We start from the raw sequence: 24,615 nt of genomic DNA, 5'->3' as shown, positions 1-24,615 counted from the left end.
TTTGTTGCCGATACCGATATTTTGGCCAATGCATATTGGTATCGGCCGATATTGACCGATATTTTCGTACATTTTATTTATTTTTAGAACTTGGCAGGTGCTCTTGTGGAGCGATCTGGGGGTCTAAAAGACCCCAAGCCCCTCCTCTGCACTTAAAAGCATTCAAAACGCCAAGTTTGGCTGTTTTAAATGCTGCCATTTTTTTAAAATCTGGCGCCGAATACCCGGAAGTGATGTCATGACATCACTTCCTGGTTTTTACATGGAGACCCGATCAGAGCCGAACGCGGCTTTGATTGGGTCTTCGGCAGTCGTGCAGGCTGGTTGCCCGGGTCTCCTAGTGGGACGGGGCAAGCCGTGGAAGGCATCGGGAGGGGGGGGGGGGGAAGTCCCCTCCCGCTCCTTGTAATGACAGCCGAGCAGCTTCTCAGCCACATCGGTTGTCATTACAAGACAGCCAACCGTCGGCTATGGACGCCGGTACCGGGGTGATGCTTCTAGCTGCAGGCATCACTCTGGTACAAGCACTTTCCCTAAATATCGGCAATATTGGTAACTAAGGATCGACTGATTATCGGCAAAGTCGATATATCAGGGGCCGATATGCACTTTCCCCGATATATCGGAATCGGCCTTTTGATTTACCGATATTGCCGATATTTCAGGAAAGTGCTTGTACCGGGGTGATGCCTGCACTTAGAGGCATCACCCCGACACCGGTGTCCATAGCCGACGGTCGGCTGTCTTGTAATGACAACTGATGCGGCTGAGAAGCCGCTCGGCTGTCATTACAAGGAGCGGGAGGGGACGTCTCCCCCCTCCCGCGGCTCGCCCGGGTCTCCTGTCCCACCGGGAGACCCGGGCATCCTACCTTCACCGCCGCCGTCTGACCGGGTCCCCATTTCTTTGAATTCAGCGCCGCCGAGTACCTGGAAGTGATGTCATGACATCACTTCCGGGTACTGGCGGCGCCAAATTCAAAATCTTACAGCATTCAAAACAGCCAAACTTGGCGTTTTGAATGCTTTAAGTGCAGAGGAGGGGTTTGGGGTCTCTTAGACCCTCAGATCTCTCCACCACAGTACCTGTAGACATTAAAAAAAAAAAATGTAATGTCCGGAAATATCGGCAGATATCGGCCGATATCCGATGACCAAAATATTGGTATCGGCGGTAAAAAAAACATATCGGTCGATCACTATCGGTAACCAGAGGCGTACCGAGGGTCTCCAGAGCCCTTGGCGAGGAGCTGTATCGGCGCCTAACCCCCACCCCCCCCCCCCGAAAGAGAGAGAGAGGGGGGTTGACAGAGGGAGAGAGAGGGGGTGACAGAGAGAGAGAGGGGGGTGACAGAAAGAGAGAGAGAGAGGGGGTGAGGGAGAGAGAGGGGGTGACAGAGAGAGAGAGGGAGTGAGAGAGAGAGAGGGGGGGTGACAGAGAGAGGGAGTGGCAGAAAGAGAGAGAGGGGGTGACAGAGAGAGGGAGTGGCAGAGAGAGAGGGGGTGACAGAGAGAGGGAGTGACAGAGAGGGAGAAAGGGGGGTGACAGAGAGAGAGGGGGTGACAGCGAGAGAGGGGGGATGACACAGAGAGAGGGGGGGGTGACAGTGAGAGGGGGGATGACAGAGAGAGAGGGGGGTGACAGAGAGAGAGAGAGAGGGGGGTGACAGAGAGAGAGAGAGGGGGGTGACAGAGAGAGGGGGGATGACAGAGAGAGAGGGGGGATGACAGAAAGAGAGGGGGGATGACAGAGAGAGAAGGGGGTGACAGAGAGGGGGGTCCCCCAGTCTGCTTTGCCTGGGAGAGGAGGTTAAAGGAGTCTCACCATGCTGAGCGGTCTTACGGGCTCAAGGATTGAAACCGCACGCTGCCTGGGGGCGCCGGGTGTGCAGGCTGAGTGGAGGGCGCAAAAATCACTGCTAACACTGCCAATTTTTTTGCGCCCCCCTCGGCCTGCGCCCTTGGCGGGCGCCAATCTGGCCAACCCCTTGGCACACCCCTGTCGGTAACCTCCGGGGCCGATTCCTATATATCGGGGAAAGTGCAAATCGGCTTTGCCAATAATTGGTCGATCCCTACTTTATATGCCAGAGAGGGGCATACAACAAATTGTATAAAATTCCAAATTTATTATACACATATAAAATTGTGGATGCTAATTGCATCTCCCATACATAACATTTCCCCAATTACATAAAATATCATAGATTGTGGTTATATAGCAAGTTCTATAGTAGTGGCTCCTCAAAAGCCAACGTGTTTCGCTTAATGTGGCTTTCTCAGGGCTTGGGGAACCAAGAAGTACTCATCTATGAACAAAAAAAAGTATCATTATTTACATATCTACATTATTATGTATCGTAAACATACATGAGAGTTAACCACAACCCTAGGATGACGTGTGCAAAAACCCACCTCAAGATTAGCCAAATAAATGCATATTCCGGGGAGGTGACCTTTAAGAGAGGGACCTTCCACTTGAAACTAGCAGGAAGCTCTGCTGCAAGATGTAGCTCTTCTAGGAGCAAATGGCCACCCTTTCTGGGGTACCCAGTCGGGCAACTGAAGCCACAACATAGACTCTGATTAGAGGACTCTTCCTGACATGGTCAGCCTGAACTAGCTTTGTTAGTTAGAATGAACTGAACTGGCTCTGCAATTAACTGAGGAAGACTATGATCTGTTAACTCTGTCCTTGTAAGAAGCTTCAGTAAATGTTCCCAAAGTTGCTAAATGTCTGGTTTGATGTTTTTTAAAGGGGTGCATTATGGTACAGGACATATCCAAAAGAACAGGGTCTGTAACGTCAAAGGGGATAAAGAGGAGAAGGATGCGAGCCACCATGAAGGGAGTAATTGTACTGTGGAGTTGGCAGGAAGATGTCTAACATGAGTAACCAGGACTGGTGGGAATGCTCTTGCAGCCAGCCAGCAGGAAGGCTTTATGGGGCATGGATGATGGCTGTCCTCTGGTAGCGAAGGGGTTGGTGCTCTGATGCCCTCCCTAGCGCTTGGTGCCCCACACGCATCCAGGACTGATATCACAGCACAGGGAACCTATAGTCCTAGCTGGAGCTACTAGGAGAGAGAGAAGTGGATCCACCAAGAGTTAACGCTGGCAGTGAGGTAGTAAGTTATGGCTGAGCTGGTGGAGAGGGACACAGCCATGATGTCCAATCAAAATGCTGCATTCTGGAAGGAAGCTGTTCAGTGTCATGGAAAGAAGGGGCTCGCTTCTAAGTCTGGGGTGCCTCCCTAATGCTGATTCTTACATGACCGCGGCCCCCCTGTTTCCTGGGCAATGGTGAGCATGTTCACTTAGGGTGAAGTAGGCCCCACCCATGCTAGGCCATGATAAGGGCCTGAAGGCTGAAACACTTTGGCGGTTTTTCGGAAGGGTAGCGAGATTGTAATGGCAGTACTTAAAACTACTGAGTTTACCACTATTTAACCGCTTGCTGACCGCCCGCCGCAGGCGGTAAGCTGGCTCAGCTGCACGAACCGACGTATGGGTACGTCGGTTTGTGGGAGCGGTCTTGGGCGCGCACCCGCCCCCCACTAGGCAGCGGGGATTCCGATCCACGGTTATACGGCGGCCGACGGTAGCGATTCTGGGGGTGCGCGCACCCACTCGCCAGCGGGAGACCCAAACCATGGGGCCTGCGGCTGCGATTGCCGCTGAGCACCTGCGATGGCTTACCCCCCCCCCCAAGGGAGAACGGCAGTCTGCTGTTGTAAATACAGCAGAACGTTGTTCTCTCTGACATGATCACAGAGCGCCTGTGACCCTCCTCTATAGCATCACAGGTCTCTGTGGTCATTTCACAAGTCCCTCCCCCATACAGTTAGAAAACACCTCCCTAAATAATGTAGGCTATGTGGGACTTTAAGTGAGACACCAGCAGGTAATGCCCAGCGTCTCCATCCCTGTATCAGAAAAAAATGAAAGTTGAAAAGGATTAAAAGAGGTGCATGGAGGCCAGCCAGCCCCCAGTCTGATGTACTCACCCTCCAGTCTGCCACCAACCAAGTAGACCTGTCTCACGATATAAATAAAGAACAGGGGTTTAGTTGACACACATTTGCAAACGCATGTGTAAGCTGCAGAGCCACGACACGGCACCCTGTTTTACCTGCAGTCCTAACACTTTCTAATTTGAGTGTCTCCACAATGGAAGCACATTGCTGCTAAATGGATGGATGGGAGACAGGTGGGAGGGAGAAGCCCTCTGGTCTAGTATATCAAAATTCTAATAGCGATGTTGTAGCGATGGTACAAACTGGAAAGGACCAGCTGAGAAGCATTACACCTCCATCCCCTTGGCGGATGCAGTGTAAAACACAGATTGGGACTTTATATGAGGCATTGGCCTGTAAAGCACAGTGCCTCTATCCCTAATTTCATAAAATATTTGGGACTTTACATGAGACAAGCAGGTCATGCTATGGTCTCCATCCCTGTATATGAAAAAACTGGGGTCAAATCAGACTGCATCCATGAAAATCGCACAGTGGGACTTTAAATGAAGCACCAGCCTGTAGGCAAGGCACCTCCATCCCTGGTTACATAAACAATGTGGGCTATGTGGGACTTTAAGTGAGACACCAGCAGGTAATGCCCAGCGTCTCCATCCCTGTATCAGAAAAAACGAAAGTTGAAAAGGAGAAAACACTCCCCTAGGCTTACACTTTACCCTTTGATCACCCCTAGGTTATCCCCTTCCCTGCCAGTGTCATTAGTACAGTAACAGTGCCAATTGTTAGCACTGATTACTGTAGTAATGTCACTGGTCCCCCCAAATGTGTCAAAAATGTCAGTTGGGGGTCCGAACCGTCCGCCGCAATGTCGCAGTCCTGATAAAAATAGCTGATCACTGCCATTACTAGTAAAAAAAAATAATAAATAAATAAATAAAAATGACATAAATTTTTCCCCTGGTTTGTAGACGCGATAACTTTTGCACAAACCAATCAATATACGCTTATTGGGATTTTTTTTTTTTTTTTTTTTACCACAAATATGTAGCAGAATACAAATTAGCTTAAAAGGTTATCAAAGTTTGATTTTTACATTAATTTTTTGGAAATGTCAAAATGTGAAAAATATTTTTTTATCAGAATTGTCGATTTTTTTGTTTATAGCGCAAAAAAAAAAAAATCGCGGAGGTGATGAAATACCACCAAAAGAAAGCTCTGTTTGCGGGGAAAAAAGGACCTAAAATTTGTTTGGGTACAGCGTCGCACGACCAGGCAATTGTCAGTTAAAATAACGCAGTGCCGAATCCCAAAAAATGGCCTGGTCATAAGGGGGAAAATTCTCCAGTCCAGAAGTGGTTAACCACTTTAAGACCGGAAGATTTTCCCCCCTTAATGACCAGGCTCTATTTTGCGATTCGGCACTGCGTTATTTTAACGGACAATTAGGCAGTCGTGCGACGCTGTACCCAAATAAAATTGGTGTCCTTTTTTTCCCACAAATAGAGCTTTTTTTTGGTGGTATTTGATCACCTCTGCGATTTTTATTTTTTGCGCTATAAACAAAAAAAAAACGACAATTCTGAAAAAAAAAAAAAAAAAAAAACAACATTTTTCACATTCTGCTATACAGTATAACATTCCCCAAAAAAAAAAAAAATTAAAAAATCAATATTTTTTCATCATTTTAGGCCAATTTGTTATCTGCTATATATATTTGGTAAAAAAAAATCACAATAAGCGTATTTTTATTGGTTTGCGGGAACGATTTATGTAATTTTTATTGTTTTTTTTTTGTTTACTAGTAACAGCGGCGATCTGCGATTTTTAGTGGGACTGCGACATTGCGGTGGACGGAATGGACCCCTGAATGACATTTTTGACACTTTTGGGGGGACCAGTGACATTACTACAGTAATCAGTGCTAAAAATATGCACTGTTACTGTAATAATGACACTGGCAGGGAAGGAGTTAACCCTGTGGGTGATCAATGGGTTAAATTTGAGCCTAGGGGAGTGATTCTAACTGTGGGGGGGGGGGGCGTGGCTTGTGAAATGACCATAGAGCCATGTGATCCTATATAGAAGGATCACATGGGCTCTGTGATCATCCCAGGGAGGACAGTCAGCTGTGTTAACAATAGCCGACCGTCCTCTCTCAGCGGGGAGCGATCGCAGGTGTCAGACAGCAATCGGAGCCGTCTGACCCATGCCTTGGCTTCACCGCTGCAGAGTAGGAGCGCGCCCCCTAGCTTCCCGCGTGCGACCAACGTAGATCGGACGCAGTAAATCTGCAGCGGGTGGATGGGAAGCGGTTAAATCTGAGTCCCCAGGATTCTTCCTTTCATCAGTGTAAGGGAACTCTGCGGGTTCAGATGTAAAGGGAAACTCTGAAGTTTCAAATGTAAAGGGGAACTCTTGTGGATTCAGATGTAAAGGGAAACTCTGTGGATTCTGATGTAAGGGGAAACGGCAGATTCAGATGGTAAAGGGAATGAATGCTGCAGATTCCAGATTCAGGTGCAAGGGGACAAGCCAGATTCAGATGTAAAGGGGAATGAACTCTGTGGATTCAGATGTAAAGGGAAACTTTGCGGATTCTGATGTAAGGGGAAATGGCAGATTCAGATGGTAAAGGGAATTAATTCTGTGGATTCAGATGAAAAGGGAAACTCTGCAAATTCAGATGTAAAGGGGAACTCTTGTGGATTCAGATGTAAAGGGAAACTCTGCGGATTCTGATGTAAGGGTAAACTGCAGATTCAGATGGTAAAGGGAATTAATTCTGTGGATTCAGATGAAAAGGGAAACTCTGAAGATTCAAATGTAAAGGGGAATTCTTCTGGATTCAGATGTAAAGGAAAACTCTGTGGATTCTGATATAAGGGGAAACGGCAGATTCAGATGGTAAAGGGAATGAATTCTGTGGATTCAGATGAAAAGGGAAACTCTGAAGATTCAAATATAAAGGGGAACTCTTGTGGATTCAGATGTAAAGGGAAACTCTGTGGATTCTGATGTAAGGGGAAACGGCAGATTCAGATGTAAAAGGGAATGAATTCTGTGGATTCAGATGTAAAGAGGAACTCTGCAGATTCAGATGAAAAGTGAAACCCTGTGTATTCATATGTAAGAGGAAACGGCAGATTCAGATGTAAAAGGGGAATTAATTCTGTGGATTCAGATGTAAAGGGAAACTCTGTGGATTCAGATGTAAAGGGGAACTCTTGTGGATTCAGATGTAAAGGGAAACTTTGCGGATTCTGATGTAAGGGGAAATGGCAGATTCAGATGGTAAAGGGAATTAATTCTGTGTATTCAGATGAAAAGGGAAACTCTGCAAATTCAGATGTAAAGGGGAACTCTTGTGGATTCAGATGTAAAGGGAAACTCTGCGGATTCTGATGTAAGGGTAAACTGCAGATTCAGATGGTAAAGGGAATTAATTCTGTGGATTCAGATGAAAAGGGAAACTCTGAAGATTCAAATGTAAAGGGGAATTCTTCTGGATTCAGATGTAAAGGAAAACTCTGTGGATTCTGATATAAGGGGAAACGGCAGATTCAGATGGTAAAGGGAATGAATTCTGTGGATTCAGATGAAAAGGGAAACTCTGAAGATTCAAATATAAAGGGGAACTCTTGTGGATTCAGATGTAAAGGGAAACTCTGTGGATTCTGATGTAAGGGGAAACGGCAGATTCAGATGTTAAAGTGAATGAATTCTGTGGATTCAGATGTAAAGGTAAACCCTGTGTATTCATATGTAAGAGGAAACCGCAGATTCAGATGTAAAGGGGAATGAATTCTGTGGATTCAGATGTAAAGGGAAACTCTGTGGATTCAGATGTAAGGGGAAACGGCAGATTCAGATGTTAAAGGGAATGAATTCTGTGGATTCAGATGTAAAAAGGGAACTCTGCAGATTCAGATGAAAAGTGAAACCCTGTGTATTCATATGTAAGAGGAAACGGCAGATTCAGATGTAAAGGGGAATTAATTCTGTGGATTCAGATGTAAAGGGAAACTCTGTGGATTCAGATGTAATGGGGAACTCTTGTGGATTCAGATGTAAAGGGAAACTTTGCGGATTCTGATGTAAGGGGAAATGGCAGATTCAGATGGTAAAGGGAATTAATTCTGTGTATTCAGATGAAAAGGGAAACTCTGCAAATTCAGATGTAAAGGGGAACTCTTGTGGATTCAGATGTAAAGGGAAACTTTGCGGATTCTGATGTAAGGGGAAATGGCAGATTCAGATGGTAAAGGGAATTAATTCTGTGGATTCAGATGAAAAGGGAAACTCTGAAGATTCAAATATAAAGGGGAACTCTTCTGGATTCAGATGTAAAGGAAAACTCTGTGGATTCTGATATAAGGGGAAACGGCAGATTCAGATGGTAAAGGGAATTAATTCTGTGGATTCAGATGAAAAGGGAAACTCTGCAAATTCAGATGTAAAGGGGAACTCTTGTGGATTCAGATGTAAAGGGAAACTGCGGATTCTGATGTAAGGGTAAACTGCATCATCCAAACTTCTGGGGAATTCTGTGGAAAACTCTGGGGATTCTGATATAAGGGGAAACGGCAGATTCAGATGGTAAAGGGAATGAATGCTGCAGATTCAGGTGCAAGGGGACAAGCCAGATTCAGATGTAAAGGGGAATGAACTCTGTGGATTCAGATGTAAAGGGAAACTTTGCGGATTCTGATGTAAGGGGAAATGGCAGATTCAGATGGTAAAGGGAATTAATTCTGTGGATTCAGATGAAAAGGGAAACTCTGCAAATTCAGATGTAAAGGGGAACTCTTGTGGATTCAGATGTAAAGGGAAACTGCTGATTCTGATGTAAGGGTAAACTGCAGATTCAGATGGTAAAGGGAATTAATTCTGTGGATTCAGATGAAAAGGGAAACTCTGAAGATTCAAATGTAAAGGGGAATTCTTCTGGATTCAGATGTAAAGGAAAACTCTGTGGATTCTGATATAAGGGGAAACGGCAGATTCAGATGGTAAAGGGAATGAATTCTGTGGATTCAGATGAAAAGGGAAACTCTGAAGATTCAAATATAAAGGGGAACTCTTGTGGATTCAGATGTAAAGGGAAACTCTGTGGATACTGATGTAAGGGGAAACGGCAGATTCAGATGTTAAAGGGAATGAATTCTGTGGATTCAGATGTAAAGAGGAACTCTGCAGATTCAGATGAAAAGTGAAACCCTGTGTATTCATATGTAAGAGGAAACGGCAGATTCAGATGTAAAGGGGAATTAATTCTGTGGATTCAGATGTAAAGGGAAACCCTGTGTATTCATATGTAAGAGGAAACCGCAGATTCAGATGTAAAGGGGAATGAATTCTGTGGATTCAGATGTAAAGGGAAACTCTGTGGATTCAGATGTAAGGGGAAACGGCAGATTCAGATGTTAAAGGGAATGAATTCTGTGGGTTCAGATGTAAAGAGGAACTCTGCAGATTCAGATGAAAAGTGAAACCCTGTGTATTCATATGTAAGAGGAAACGGCAGATTCAGATGTAAAGGGGAATTAATTCTGTGGATTCAGATGTAAAGGGAAACTCTGTTGATTCAGATGTAAAGGGGAACTCTTGTGGATTCAGATGTAAAGGGAAACTTTGCGGATTCTGATGTAAGGGGAAATGGCAGATTCAGATGGTAAAGGGAATGAATTCTGTGGCTTCAGATGAAAAGGGAAACTCTGAAGATTCAAATGTAAAGGGGAATTCTTCTGGATTCAGATGTAAAGGAAAACTCTGTGGATTCTGATATAAGGGGAAACGGCAGATTCAGATGGTAAAGGGAATGAATTCTGTGGATTCAGATGAAAAGGGAAAATCTGAAGATTCAAATATAAAGGGGAACTCTTGTGGATTCAGATGTAAAGGGAAACTCTGTGGATTCTGATATAAGGGGAAACTCTGCAGATTTAGATGAAAAGTGAAACCCTGTGTATTCATATGTAAGAGGAAACGGCAGATTCAGATGTAAAGGGGAATTAATTCTGTGGATTCAGATGTAAAGGAGAACTCTTGTGGATTCAGATGTAAAGGGAAACTGCTGATTCTGATGTAAGGGTAAACTGCAGATTCAGATGGTAAAGGGAATTAATTCTGTGGATTCAGATGAAAAGGGAAACTCTGAAGATTCAAATGTAAAGGGGAATTCTTCTGGATTCAGATGTAAAGGAAAACTCTGTGGATTCTGATATAAGGGGAAACGGCAGATTCAGATGGTAAAGGGAATGAATTCTGTGGATTCAGATGAAAAGGGAAACTCTGAAGATTCAAATATAAAGGGGAACTCTTGTGGATTCAGATGTAAAGGGAAACTCTGTGGATTCTGATGTAAGGGGAAACGGCAGATTCAGATGGTAAAGGGAATGAATTCTGTGGATTCAGATGAAAAGGGAAACTCTGAAGATTCAAATATAAAGGGGAACTCTTGTGGATTCAGATGTAAAGGGAAACTCTGTGGATTCTGATGTAAGGGGAAACTCTGCAGATTCAGATGAAAAGTGAAACCTGAAACCCTGTGTATTCATATGTAAGAGGAAACGGCAGATTCAGATGTAAAGGGGAATTAATTCTGTGGATTCAGATGTAAAGGGAAACTCTGTGGATTCAGATGTAAAGGGGAATTCTTCTGGATTCAGATGTAAAGGAAAACTCTGTGGATTCTGATGTAAGGGGAAACGGCAGATTCAGATGTTAAAGGGAATGAATTCTGTGGATTCAGATGAAAAAGGAAACTCTGAAGATTCAAATGTAAAGGGGAATTCTTCTGGATTCAGATGTAAAGGGAAACTCTGTGGATTCTGATATAAGGGGAAACTCTGCAGATTTAGATGAAAAGTGAAACCCTGTGTATTCATATGTAAGAGGAAACGGCAGATTCAGATGTAAAGGGGAATTAATTCTGTGGATTCAGATGTAAAGGGGAACTCTTGTGTATTCAGATGTAAAGGGAAACTGCGGATTCTGATGTAAGGGTAAACTGCAGATTCAGATGGTAAAGGGAATGAATTCTGTGGATTCAGATAAAAAGGGAAACTCTGAAGATTCAAATGTAAAGGGGAATTCTTCTGGATTCAGATGTAAAGGAAAACTCTGTGGATTCTGATATAAGGGGAAACGGCAGATTCAGATGGTAAAGGGAATGAATTCTGTGGATTCAGATGAAAAGGGAAACTCTGAAGATTCAAATATAAAGGGGAACTCTTGTGGATTCAGATGTAAAGGGAAACTCTGTGGATTCTGATGTAAGGGGAAACGGCAGATTCAGATGGTAAAGGGAATGAATTCTGTGGATTCAGATGAAAAGGGAAACTCTGAAGATTCAAATATAAAGGGGAACTCTTGTGGATTCAGATGTAAAGGGAAACTCTGTGGATTCTGATGTAAGGGGAAACGGCAGATTCAGATGTTAAAGGGAATGAATTCTGTGGATTCAGATGTAAAGAGGAACTCTGCAGATTCAGATGAAAAGTGAAACCCTGTGTATTCATATGTAAGAGGAAACGGCAGATTCAGATGTAAAGGGGAATTAATTCTGTGGATTCAGATGTAAAGGGAAACCCTGTGTATTCATATGTAAGAAGTAACCGCAGATTCAGATGTAAAGGGGAATGAATTCTGTGGATTCAGATGTAAAGGGAAACTCTGTGGATTCAGATGTAAGGGGAAACGGCAGATTCAGATGTTAAAGGGAATGAATTCTGTGGATTCAGATGTAAAGAGGAACTCTGCAGATTCAGATGAAAAGTGAAACCCTGTGTATTCATATGTAAGAGGAAACGGCAGATTCAGATGTAAAGGGGAATTAATTCTGTGGATTCAGATGTAAAGGGAAACTCTGTGGATTCAGATGTAAAGGGGAACTCTTGTGGATTCAGATGTAAAGGGAAACTTTGCGGATTCTGATGTAAGGGGAAATGGCAGATTCAGATGGTAAAGGGAATTAATTCTGTGGATTCAGATGAAAAGGGAAACTCTGCAAATTCAGATGTAAAGGGGAACTCTTGTGGATTCAGATGTAAAGGGAAACTCTGCGGATTCTGATGTAAGGGGAAATGGCAGATTCAGATGGTAAAGGGAATTAATTCTGTGGATTCAGATGAAAAGGGAAACTCTGAAGATTCAAATGTAAAGGGGAATTCTTCTGGATTCAGATGTAAAGGAAAACTTTGCGGATTCTGATGTAAGAGGAAACGGCAGATTCAGATGTAAAGGGGAATTAATTCTATGGATTCAGATGTAAAGGGAAACTCTGTGGATTCAGATGTAAAGTGGAACTCTATGGATTCAGATCTAAAGGGGAACTCTGTTGACTCTGATGTAAGGGGGGACTCTTGTCAATAACGCCATATGATTAGAAACTTTATTTAATCACAAAAAATATATGTATACTAAAAATTGTATACTAAAAATTGCTGTGCATTGCATTTTACAGAGGCAATGAATTTAATGTACTACAAAAAAAAAAATTGCTGTACGCTGCTAAAGTGTTCAGGTTTGGCTTGAAGTACAGGAGGCGACACTAGGACAGGCGGATAAGAAGCTTTAATGCAGAAGAGAAAAATCCTGTCTCTTAAAACTCCTGCCTGTCTTCCAATCTTCAATTAACACCGCTGCTTCCCCCAATGCAGTAGAACGAATTTTACTGTTTTCTAAGATTTCCACAAGATGGCGCCAATCTCCCTGACTCTTCCCTTCCCTCTGGGCGCGCGCATCACCATAGCAACCAGACACACCGGAAGTGACGAGGGGTAGGTTTTTCTCACGGGTAGGTAATTCTCACGGAACACCGGAAACCCACACAGGGGAAACAGCTGACACTGCCTTATAAGGAGGGCCCCGCCCACTGGGTTTCTCAGCTCAATCACTAGAGGACGAAACCCCACCAAAACATGTATTTGCTTCAGAAGAGATGCGGCCATTTTCTTGTAGTGCGGACGCTGAATGCTTTAGAAAATGAATTCAAATATACGGTAAATATTTTTATTTCATATTGCAGACGATTTTATTTTAAATAAATACATCGAGAGTTTAGCTCAGTACTGGTAGTTGGGCGGCCATTTTGTTGTAGCCTCAGCAAAGGTTCTGGAGGCTCAAAGGAAAGAGTGTAAGTCCTGGAATCTGGTGCCCAGTGAGGAGGAGGTAATTAATGTAAAACTGATACAAAGATGGTCATTGGATGTGTGCATTATTATCTCTAATACAGTCAGACACCTGAGCTGTATATTTTAGGATTGGGTCATGGACTGGATTGGTGGAGGAGTTCACATGTGTATGTCTGTAATGTTACTTTATTCTTGGGGGAGGGGGGCAGAGGGTTGGTGGTAAACCACTTGCCGACCAGCTGCCGCCTATATATACGGCGGCAGATTCCCGCGAATCCTCGTACCTGTACGGCTGTTCGCGAGAGCAATCCTGGGGGCGCGCGCGCGCCCATTCGCCAGCGGGGAAGGAAGCTGATCCATGGGACCAGCGGCCACGATTGCCGCTGAGCACCCGCGATCGCTCCCCATGAAGAGAGAACGTCAGTCTGCGGTTGTAAACACAGCAGACCTTTGTTCTCTCAGTAATGAACACAGATCGCCTGTTTATAGCGCAAAAAATAAATACCGCAGAGGTAGTCAAATACCACCTAAAGAAATCTCTATTTGTGGGGAAAAAAGGACGTCAATTTTATTTGGGTACAGCGTTGCACGACCGCGCAATTGTCTGTTAAAATAACGCAGTGGCCTGGTCATTAGGGGGAAAATGTTCTGGTCCAGAAGTGGTTAATAAAGAAAACAAAAATACTTGTGTACTCGTGTCACCTTTCTATGGGTCCTCTGTGGGTGGAATTAGACCCCCTCTCTGAGGGTAGTATTGCACCCCTTTGTGTGGGTGGAATAGTACCCCTTCCTGTGGTTGTTCTGTGGGTGGAATAGTACCCCTTCCTGTGGGTGTTCTGTGGGTGGAATAGTACCCCTTCCTGTGGGTGTTCTGTGGGTGGAATAGTACCCCTTCCTGTGGGTGTTCTGTGGGTGGAATAGTACCCCTTTCTGTGGGTGGAATAGTACCCCTTCCTGTGGATGTTCTGTGGGTGGAATAGTACCCTTTCCTGTGGTTGTTCTGTGGGTGGAATAGTACCCTTCCTGTGGTTGTTCTGTGGGTGGAATAGTACCCTTCCTGTGGTTGTTCTGTGGGTGGAATAGTACCCCTTCCTGTGGATGTTCTGTGGGTGGAATAGTACCCCTTCCTGTGGTTGTTCTGTGGGTGGAATAGTACCCTTTCCTGTGGTTGTTCTGTGGGTGGAATAGTACCCTTCCTGTGGTTGTTCGGTGGGTGGAATAGTACCCCTTCCTGTGGTTGTTCTGTGGGTGGAATAGTACCCCTTCCTGTGGTTGTTCGGTGGGTGGAATAGTATCCCTTCCTGTGGTTGTTCGGTGGGTGGAATAGTATCCCTTCCTGTGGTTGTTCTGTGGGTGGAATAGTACCCCTTCCTGTTGTTGTTCTGTGGGTGGAATAGTACCTCTTCCTGTTGTTGTTCTGTGGGTGGAATAGTACCCCTTCCTGTGGTTGTTCGGTGGGTGGAATAGTACCCTTTCCTGTGGTTGTTCTGTGGGTGGAATAGTACCCCTTCCTGTGGTTGTTCGGTGGGTGGAATAGTATCCCTTCCTGTGGGTGGAATAGTACCCCTTCCTGTGGTTGTTCTGTGGGTGGAATAGCACCCCTTCCTGTGGTTGTTCGGTGGGTGGAATAGTATCCCTTCCTGTGGGTGGAATAGTACCCCTTCCTGTGGTTGTTCTGTGGGTGGAATAGTACCCCTTCCTGTGGTTGTTCTGTGGGTGGAATAGCACCCCTTCCTGTGGTTGTTCGGTGGGTGGAATAGTACCCCTTCCTGTGGGTGGAATAGTACCCCTTCCTGTGGTTGTTCTGTGGGTGGAATAGTACCCCTTCCTGTGGGTGGAATAGTACCCCTTCCTGTGGTTGTTCTGTGGGTGGAATAGTACCCCTTCCTGTGGGACTTCTGTGCTTTGTATTAGGCTCTTGGTGGGTGGAATGCCTCTGAGGGTTTGAATAGGCCCCTCTTTCTGGTACTGCACTGGTTACTGCCACCAAAGGGCGATGATTTATGCAAATGAGTAACGTGATACCCTTCCCGCATGCGGTAAAGCTTAGTGAATTGTTTTGTATATATTCTTTGTAAATTTACGATAAAGTTAGTTCCAGTTGCACCTAAGCTAGTGTCGTCTAGTTCTTGGGCGCAATAATACCTGGTTCCTGGTTCCAGAGTGAAGGAAGCTGTAGCTTGACAGAAGCACCCAGGTGGGGCGCCAGGCGGTCCGTCACAGAGGCATCTTCATCTGCTAATGCTGATTTACCACACCAGCTTTCCAAAATATTATCTGGCTTGGACCGTCTTGGTCATAAGTGGAAGTGTTTCCCCCTCCAGTCTCTTCTCTCTCTTGATGGAGGAACAAATGGAGGACAATGTGAAGGGGAAGAGCTTGCTGGAGTAGAATGCTCCTTTTCTGAGGAATCTATCCCTGAAGATCCCCAGGATATGTCTAAGACCCTACAAGGCCTTTGTGAGTTTCCTTTCAGAAGTTGTCTGGACTAATTTAAATCTACTGTTTTGTGCAAGGCAGGGCTCACCCCAATAAGATGTTAGTTCCTCCAATAAGATCATCACGTTTCTAGTGGATGAGATCCCAGTATCTTTATCTGCTAATGCTGATTTACCACACCAGCTTTTCAAAATATTATCTGGCTTGGACCGTCTTGGTCATAAGTGGAAGTGTTTCCCCCTCCCCTCTCTCCTCCTTCTTGATGGAGGAACAAATGGAGGATAATGTGAAGGGGAAGAGCTTGTTGGGGTAGAATGCTCCTTTTCTGAGGAATCTATCCCTGAAGATCCCCAGGGTATGTCTAAAGCCCCGTACACACGATCAGATTATTGAACGATCTGTCGTCCGTTTTTTGTGGCATGCTAGTCTGATGTGGAAAGCGAAGAGGTTTTTTTCATACAAATTTTCCCGTACGACAGAATTCTACTTCAGAAGTGATGTCATGTGTTGGATTGCTTTGTATGTGTTCTTTCATCTCTGAGCATGCCTAGTCTTGCTCTTAAGATTTTTTTCTGTTGAAATCTGTACTAATGAGACGAAAATCAGACGTTGTATTACGGACAACAAAAATTTTATCGCCTGCACATCAGGATTTTGTCAGCCGAAAAGTCGTAGTCGGCTGTCGAAAGCACCATACTAACAATCCGAAAATCAGCAGATCGGTCGTCGGACGAATTTTCCCTTCAGATTTTCTTATCGTGTGTACGGGCCTTAAGACCCTACAAGGCCTTTGTGAGGTTCTTGCAGAAGTTGTTTGGACTAATTTAAATCTACCGTTTTGTGCAAGGCAGGGCTCACCCCAACAAGGTGTTAGTTCCTCCAATAAGATCATCCCGTTTTCAATGCATGAGATCCTAGTATTTAAGGACACTTTGGACAAACGTCTTGAGGTCTTATTTAAAGCTTCATTTGCTCTGGTGGGAGCTGCTTTACAGCCGGCAATTGCGGCTGTAGGCATTTAGCCTTGTGGTGTAGGCACGTCGCATGACGAGAGAGGGATCCTACTGGTGGAGATACTGAATCAACTCAAGCAGGGACTTGAAAGATTTTCCACGGTCTCTCAGCTTCTTAGTGGATGATATGAAGGATTCCATTTACCGTATTTTCCGGCGTATAAGACGACTGGGCGTATTAGACGACCCCCCTAATTTTAATCTACCGGTAATACTTATACTTAGGTTACATTAGAGATATTATACTCGGCGTATAAGACGACCCCCCATTTTTGGGGGATTTTTTTGAGGTTCAAAAGTAGTCTTATACGCCAGAAAATACAGTAACAACTTTCTTGTTTAGGGGTCTTGTCTGTATACATATGCAGGATCTTATGGCTGAAGTGTTGGTCAGGTACCCTGTAAATGGCACGTGGAATGTCTACCCTTCCCAGGGGAGCGATTACATATAGAAAGTGACGGTGGGCAAGTTACCACATAAAAAGAAGCTAAAGTTATACACGGTTTAATTTACATTCTATTTCTGTATGTGGATGATGGCACTGTAATTATTTTAATAAAAAAAATTGAAGTATCTTTTTCCTAATTGATATACAGTTGTCACATATGACCCAGATCTCTCCCAGCCTGTCTGCAGGGAAACATAAGCAGGAGGAGCTTCTAGTCCTCTGCTGCTGGTCACATGTTCAAAAAAAACAACCTTTGGAATACAGAAGAAAAAAAAGCGTTAGTAAACTCCGTTTTTTTTTTTTTCCTTTTTTTTTACGTCTTCCGATCTAATAGCCCTTTGTACACATGCTTACATGAAAATGCAGTCTGATAAACGAATTATAATACCTTTTTTTTTTTTTTTTTACTAGTTTTCTTCCTGCAACTTCCTGTAGTAGGCAGCGCCATCTTAGCTACTGCTTCCTGACTCCAACGGCGGACGTCATTTCCGCCTTTACTGCCTTGTCTTGGAAATCTCGCGCATGCGCGATATGTTGCGTTCCGCGCCTCCTTCTCGAGTAATGGCAACATAGGTACGGCGGTCATCTGTATGGGGGAAGGAGTCTCGCGGGAGCACGGGGCTGACGTCTAGCAGAGGAAATGACGCAGCCCCGCAATAGACCCTGCATTATTCTGGCAAGATCATTATCTTGCCGGAAAATAAGGTTAAACTGAGCATGCGCGAGTGACGTAATTTACTGGAGCGATGTAAATAGAAGAAGAACGGCTGAAGTGACAGGCAAGGTGAAAGGTTAGTAATGTAATACGGACCCAGAAGATTTATATTATGCAAAGTTGTCAAAATGATGATACTGCCGCTTTAATATCAATAATATTTTTTTTTCAAATAATCTTTGTTGGAATTTCCAAATATAGCAAACATAGTACAGGCAATGTAATCTGAGCGCCTAAAAGAGATGCAGAAGTTTCGGTCTAATTAGTCATGAGAGAGTAGCTTAACATTTTGAAGGTACCATTGCGAAATGTCAAGTATTGTTCCACTATTCCACTGAGAAAACTGATAAGATGCCTGAGACAACAGGATCATGTTGCTGTAAAATGTATAACCAAAATAAAATAAACCGGGGGGAAATAGGGGGGGGGGGAGCACTTAGTGGAAGTTAACGGCTGGGAAAGAGTCAGGTGAAGCTCGAGGGGCGGGGGGTGCCAGGGAAGTTTGCAAGGGACGTTTGTATCTCCCCTCTCTGAGGGGGTGAGGTATTTGTCAATGAAAGAACGCCATCTAAGTTCAAAGCGCTTGAGGAACGATCAGGCTGTAAAGAGATGTCCAGGCTCTCTCTAAACAGGAGGTTTTTCAGATCATATTGAAGTACCAAAATAGTAGGGTGGATGTAGCAATCCAGTGTTTGAGTATCTGCCTGTGGGCCAGTAGGAGGCAGAGCAATACCCATTGGCAGTTGTGTTGAAGATTCAGGGATTGTACACCATATGGGGAGGCTCTTGCTTTCGGATAACCAAACCGAAGAAGCATGGGATCCTTGGGGAGCATTCGATTTGTAACTCCAAGTATAAAGGATAAGACCCGGGACCAGTGTTCAATAAAATGTGTTAAATAGTCATATAAATATTTACTTGAAATCAAATCTTTATTATTTTTTGTCAATAACATGGTGTGGGCATATTTCTGCCAGTCACAGGCTGTGTCACACCCCACCAGCCTGTGTCTTAGAATAAGAGGGAGGTGAAAGAGTGTATCAATGTGCCTTAATGAAATATTACATTTCATGATACCAGAGAAATACATTTAAGCTAGTGCCCACTTTACAATGGAATGCGGTCTCTTGCAATTACATTAACCACTTAAGCCCCGGAGGATTTGGCTGCTAAACGACCAGGGGGTATTTAGCGATTTCGGCACTGCGTGATTTTAACGGACAATTGCGCGGTCGTGCGACGCTGTACCTAAACGAATTTGGCGTCCTTTTTTCCCACAAACAGAGCTTTCTTTTGGTGGTATTTGATCACCTGTGCGATTTTTTTGATCACGCGCTATAAACAAAAAAAGAGCGTCAATTTTGCAAAAATAGCAATATTTTTCCCTTTTTTTTTATATGAAATTCCCCCCAAAAAAAATGTAAAAATCAAAATTTTTTAACATTTTCGGCCAATTTGTTTTATGCTACCTATGTTTGGTAAAAAAATCGCAAAAAGCGTATTTTGATTGGTTTGCGCAAAAGTTATTGCGTTTACTAAGGGAAAGATTTTTGTCATTTTTGTTGTTTTTTTTTTTTTTTAACGCGTAATGGCGGCGATCTGCGATTTTTTTTTTTTGCGGTACTGCGACATTGTGGCGGACAGATCGGACCCTTGACTGACATTTTTGACACTTTTGGGGTTACCAGTGACATTTCTACAGTAATCAGTGCTATATATATGCACTGTTACTGTAAAAATACACTGGTAGTGAAGGGGTTAACTTTATTTGAGAGGGAGGGGCTGTGTGTGTCCCTAGGGGCGTGATTCTTACTGTGATTGGCTGTGGCTTCAGCTGTATGCAGAGTGATCAACGGATCTACATAGTAGATCCATATGATCATCTCTCATACAGAGGGGAGAATGACAGGCAGCTTGTTTACACAAGCTGCCTGACTTTCTCCCTCTCCCCCGCCGATCGCAGATTGGCCGGCGGACATCGGGTCCGCCGGTCACACGCGCGGGGGGGTCCGTGACCACGCGGGAGCGCGCCTCCGGCGGCGCGCGCTCGCTCCCTAGACCCTCACAAGCTAGTGACGTAACCCTACGTCACTTTGCCTGTGAGGGGCTGACCGCCGACGTAGATCGGCGTGCGGCGGTCGGCAAGTGGTTAACACATCTCAGTCATACCTCCTGGACACTTAACAGTTAGACTTTGCATATGGATTACAGACGACACCTGAATACATTGACAATTACTTGCATATTAACACATCAGACAGCTGAGCAGAGATGGAAAGGCCCTTCCACAAACGCAACTTCAGACACACAACACCCCACATTTACAGCAATGTGTTAGGGAAAACAAAAACCTTTTCATGTATTTTCTTAGTAGATATATTCTATTGTTAAACTGACCCATGGATTGTACACCAGTTTAAACTGGTTTTTCCCGCTCAAATGGCCCATAAATATGTGAGCTGAAATGAAATAAATCAGATGTATTCTCATCAAGCTTAAGTGCTATATGTTTTTACATCTCCTGGCCAGAGAAGGAAAATTCACTACACAAGGGAGTCAGAACTGAAGGGTCTTAGGTCCGGGACCTAAATGCAAAATCATCTTGCAATTGCCTCCTGACGTGAACGAGCTAACAGGAGGTGAAGCCTCCATTAATCTACATGTAATTTCCCGCCCCCATTGTTTTAAGCTGGTTAGTGGGCATGGAGGATGAGGGAGGGAGTGAGCTGTCATTTACCACTGTGTATACGCCCACATGTGTGAGTCACATGGGCTGCTGAGATGTTATGGGGGGGAAATGCTTAGCATAGAAACTCAGGGAAAACTGAGCATGTGCAGAGTTGCCACCACAGCTACAAAATCCCTAGCTGAATTGGGGACTGAACAGAAAGTAGAGATAGAGAACAGCAGGATCAACCAGGTTTTTTGCAGAATACATAAAACTAATCTCATAGTGACTGAGTGAATATGAACAGGATGTTATACAACAATTTATGATAGATTTTTTGGGGGATTTGGTTTTAGCGACACTTTAAGGCCTATGGTTCAGAAAATGCTCTGTCCACTTCCAAGAGGCTTTCTGTTTGCTACTCTCAGGCTTAAAGCCCGAGGCCCAGACACAATTGTGCAAGAGTCATGAATTGCAAAGCCCTCCAAGTTTGGGGACAAGTCCTCTTTCCAACAAAGGGGCACCCCCACTCGCTCAGGAGGGGGGACATTTGCAGGCCTTTGCAGAAGTTTGGCAGGGGGAGATTTTGGTCAAGTGGGTCCGTGACATGGTTTGAGGTTACAAGCTAGATCTTGGTTCAGTGCAGGTTCTTGGATCTTCTCCAGGACCAGTGACCCTCGAGGATTCTTGGTGCATGCTTTGGTGACTCTGTGGAATCAGTTCTCCTGTTTTTCGCCATTACAGTTTCTACCTCGTCCGTTTTGCAGGATTCAATTGGAAGTCATTCCAGTGATACTGATTGCCCAGGCCTGGCCCATGAGGACGTGGTACTCTGACATCATACCCTGTCAGTGGGTGAACCATGGATCCTTCCTGATTGTCCTGACTACTTGTCACAAGGTCCGACCTTCTATCCTTCTTTACAGTCTCTGGCTGAAAGGGCATTGCTGTTGAAGCCAGGGTCCTGAGACACAGAGGAGTCTCGATTTGTTCATTCCTAACTTGTTAAAGGCTAGGATGACGACTTCAAGAAAAATTTATCACAGGACTTGGAGGTCTGGTTTTGTCTGGTTTGAGGCTAGGGAACTTCATCCTCGTAAGTATGTCGTAAGCCACATCCTGGCATTTCTCAACCTGGGGTCAACCATAGACTGGTGGTTTGTTTTCAGATACCCTTTGTTTCACAATTCTTTGTGTATGTATTTGTACAAGGAGTCATGCGTATTGTTCCACCGGTTAAGACTCCAGTGACCCTGTGGGACTTCTGTTTGGTGCTTTCTGTGTTACAGAAGTCTCTCTTTCAACCCATCTCCTTAGTCTTACTGACATGGAAGGGCATGTTTCTGGTTGTCATGACTTTGTCTCAGAGAGTGTCGGCATTGGCTGCTCTCAGTTGTAAGGAACCAGTCTTGGTACTGCACTGTGACACGGTGGTTCTACGGCCTCAGCCATCCCTCTTGCCTAAGGTGGTGTCTTTGTTTCATCTGAACCAGCACATTGTGTTACCCTTCTTCTGTCTAAGCATCAGACAGCAGGAGGAGAAGGCTCCTCACAATTTGGATGGGATTTGTGAACTACCATGTTTCCCCAAAAATAAGACCTCTTATATTCATTTTGGCACCAAAAGACACATTAGGGCTTATTTTCGGGGTAGGCCTTATCATGTAATGTGCTTTCTTCTCTCCCCCTCTCCCTCCCTGGCTGTCAGGAATCCCCAGTGGGAACTGGTTGTAAAATCCTAGAATCCACTCTATTACGGTATTATATCATGTCCAATGTGTGTGCTTCTGTAGCATAATTGTGGCAAATATCTTTGTTACAACATGGCTCAGCGCTTCCGTGACCTGCCAAAGGTCTCTTCCCCATTTCGAGCACTGAAGAGGGAGGGGCTGAGAAGAGGAGGAGAGCAGCGGGAGGTCAGCTGAGTGCCGAGCGGCACTGTACTGAAAGTATTTGGCACAATTCTACTAAAGAAACGCACACATTGGACATTATATAAAACAGTAATAGAGTGAATTCTAGGATTTTACAACTACTTTAAACTAGGGCTTATTTTCGGGGTAGGGCTTATATTTCTGCCCTCCCTGAAAATAACAGTAGGTCTTATTTTTAGGGTAGGTCTTATTTTTGGGGAAACACGGTAATTACTCATCTACAGTCAACGGTTGCAATTTGATATGGTTTTGTGCTTCCTGATAGACCAAAAAGGGTCAGGCAGCATCAAAATCTACAATTTCTTGTTGGATTTGTCAGCATATTTCTAAAGCTTACCATCTAAAGGTCAAAGTGCCATAGTTTCCGGTGACTGTGGGTTTTGCAAGTGGCTACCTGAAGTTCTAAGCTATTCTGGTTTTAGTTGCTTGGGGCCTGTTGGGTTTTAGTTGTTGCTTGGGGCCTGTTGGGTTGGTACCATGTTGCTGTACCCTCATTTGCTTTGGGACATCCCTATCATCATGGATTTAAAGGTGCTCTGTGTTCCGTAATGTACGATAAGGATAATGTGATGTTTGGTTTACCTGGAATTTTTTTATTTATTTTTTGGTGTACATCACAGGACACAGAAACCCCACCCCTCCTCTGTCTTGGTTCATGGCTTGCTACAAAAACAAAATTTCTGTCTTTTTTTTTGTCTAGGCACCTGAAGGTGGCAGCATAACCCAATCGTTATAGATATGAAGATGTTCTTTGTCTCTCCAAGAAAAGGATTCTAAAGGTAAACCAAAAACCTGTTATTACCTCAAGTCGATTCTGATGGCAACCACATGGACAATGTTTCTCTAGAATAGCCGGTCTTCTCTTTGGGCCTTTGCAATGGCATCTCCATACTTAAAGCGGAGTTCCGGGCACAAAATCGACCTAATCGATTTTGTGCCCATCCGCTGGATCTTCTTCACTTGAAAAGGAATTGGATAGTTAGGTATATTTTTTTTTTTTTTACTCACCTTGTAATTCTAGATAGAAAATACTCACCTATTCTGCACTTCCTCCCTCTGTGCCGCGACTCCGCCGTCACTTCCTGTCTTGCGATGATTCCTGGGAGCTGAACGTCATCGCTCCCAGGAATCAATGCGACGGCACCGGCCCTGCTCGTCACTTCCGGGGCGACGCCGCATTCCCTGCCAAATAGCTTCTGGGCATGCCCAGAAGCTGTGGAGGAATGCGGCACCGCACCGGAAGTGACGAGAAGGGCCGGTGAAGGCGCATTCTGGGAGAAGAAGACACGGAAGAGGACGCAGAAGAGGATCGCGCCGGCTTCAGCTGCCCACAACAGAGATGGCAACGCTGGAGAAGAAATTTTATAAGTGAGAATTTCTTCTTGCAGGTAAGTGCGAACCGGGACAGATCAGAGGCTAGCCATTGTGGAATGTACTAGCCCTGACTGTCCCGGGGGTATGTTTAGTGAAAAAACGTTTTCGTGCCCGGATCTCCGCTTTAATACTTTAGCTGTTTAACTGCTGGTCATCCTTTCTTACCAACTTGTCAAAGCATAAATGCATATTTTCATTGAGATGGGTCTTCTCATAATATGTCCAGAATGAGATAGTTGAGTGTATTTTCAGAAGTATCCTAATCAGGGCTTTTTTCAGCGGGAACGCGGGGGAACGCAGTTCCGGCACCTCCAGAACTGAATGTATGTAATGGCAAGGGGTGCTGGGGTGTGCTGGAGGGTCTATTGATGCTGGCTAATAGGGAATCTATTGCTGCTGGTTGGGATCTATTTTTGCAGAGGATGGGGGTCTATTGTTGCTGGGGAGGTCTTCTGTTGCTCATGGGTATTTATTGTTGCTGGGGTGGGTCTTTTGTTGCTGGTGGGTCAGTTGTTGCTGGGAGGGATTTATTGTTGAGGGAGGGATCTTTGTTGCTGGCTGCTGAAGGGCCTATTTATGCTGGCTACTGGGGAATCTAGTGCTGCTGGATGGGATCTATTTGCTGCTGGAGGGGAATCTATTTGCTGCTGGAGGGGATCTATTTGCGCAGAGGGTCTATTGTTGCTGGGGAAGTCTGTTGTTGCTGGTGTTGCAGAGTGTGATCACTGGGTGCAATGGAGTCCATTCAGATCAGACATTGTGGAGTAAACAGGAACTGGCTTCTTTATTGGAACATAACACAGAAATCAAAGGATATCACCTTCTCATTGTGAGGAAGAACGCAGACAGGAAGAGATAGCCAACAAGTACAGTACAGTGTATAGGAAATACAACACATCATAGAAATGCATAG

At 44.6% G+C, this 24,615-nt stretch overlaps 1 protein-coding gene across 1 annotated transcript in view; it reads left to right on the top strand.

The window, feature by feature from the left end:
* LOC309564357 (uncharacterized protein) overlaps positions 1 to 24,615 on the top strand; it is a 1,447,080-nt gene that overhangs the window by 551,268 nt on the left and 871,197 nt on the right. The window lies entirely within an intron of this gene.

The sequence above is a fragment of the Pelophylax lessonae genome (genome assembly GCF_965119305.1).
Source record: "Pelophylax lessonae genome assembly, chromosome: 9".
NCBI classification, from domain to species: domain Eukaryota; kingdom Metazoa; phylum Chordata; class Amphibia; order Anura; family Ranidae; genus Pelophylax; species Pelophylax lessonae.
The sequence above is the reverse complement of the archived record's forward strand: the minus strand, read 5'-3'. Positions and strand labels throughout refer to the sequence as shown.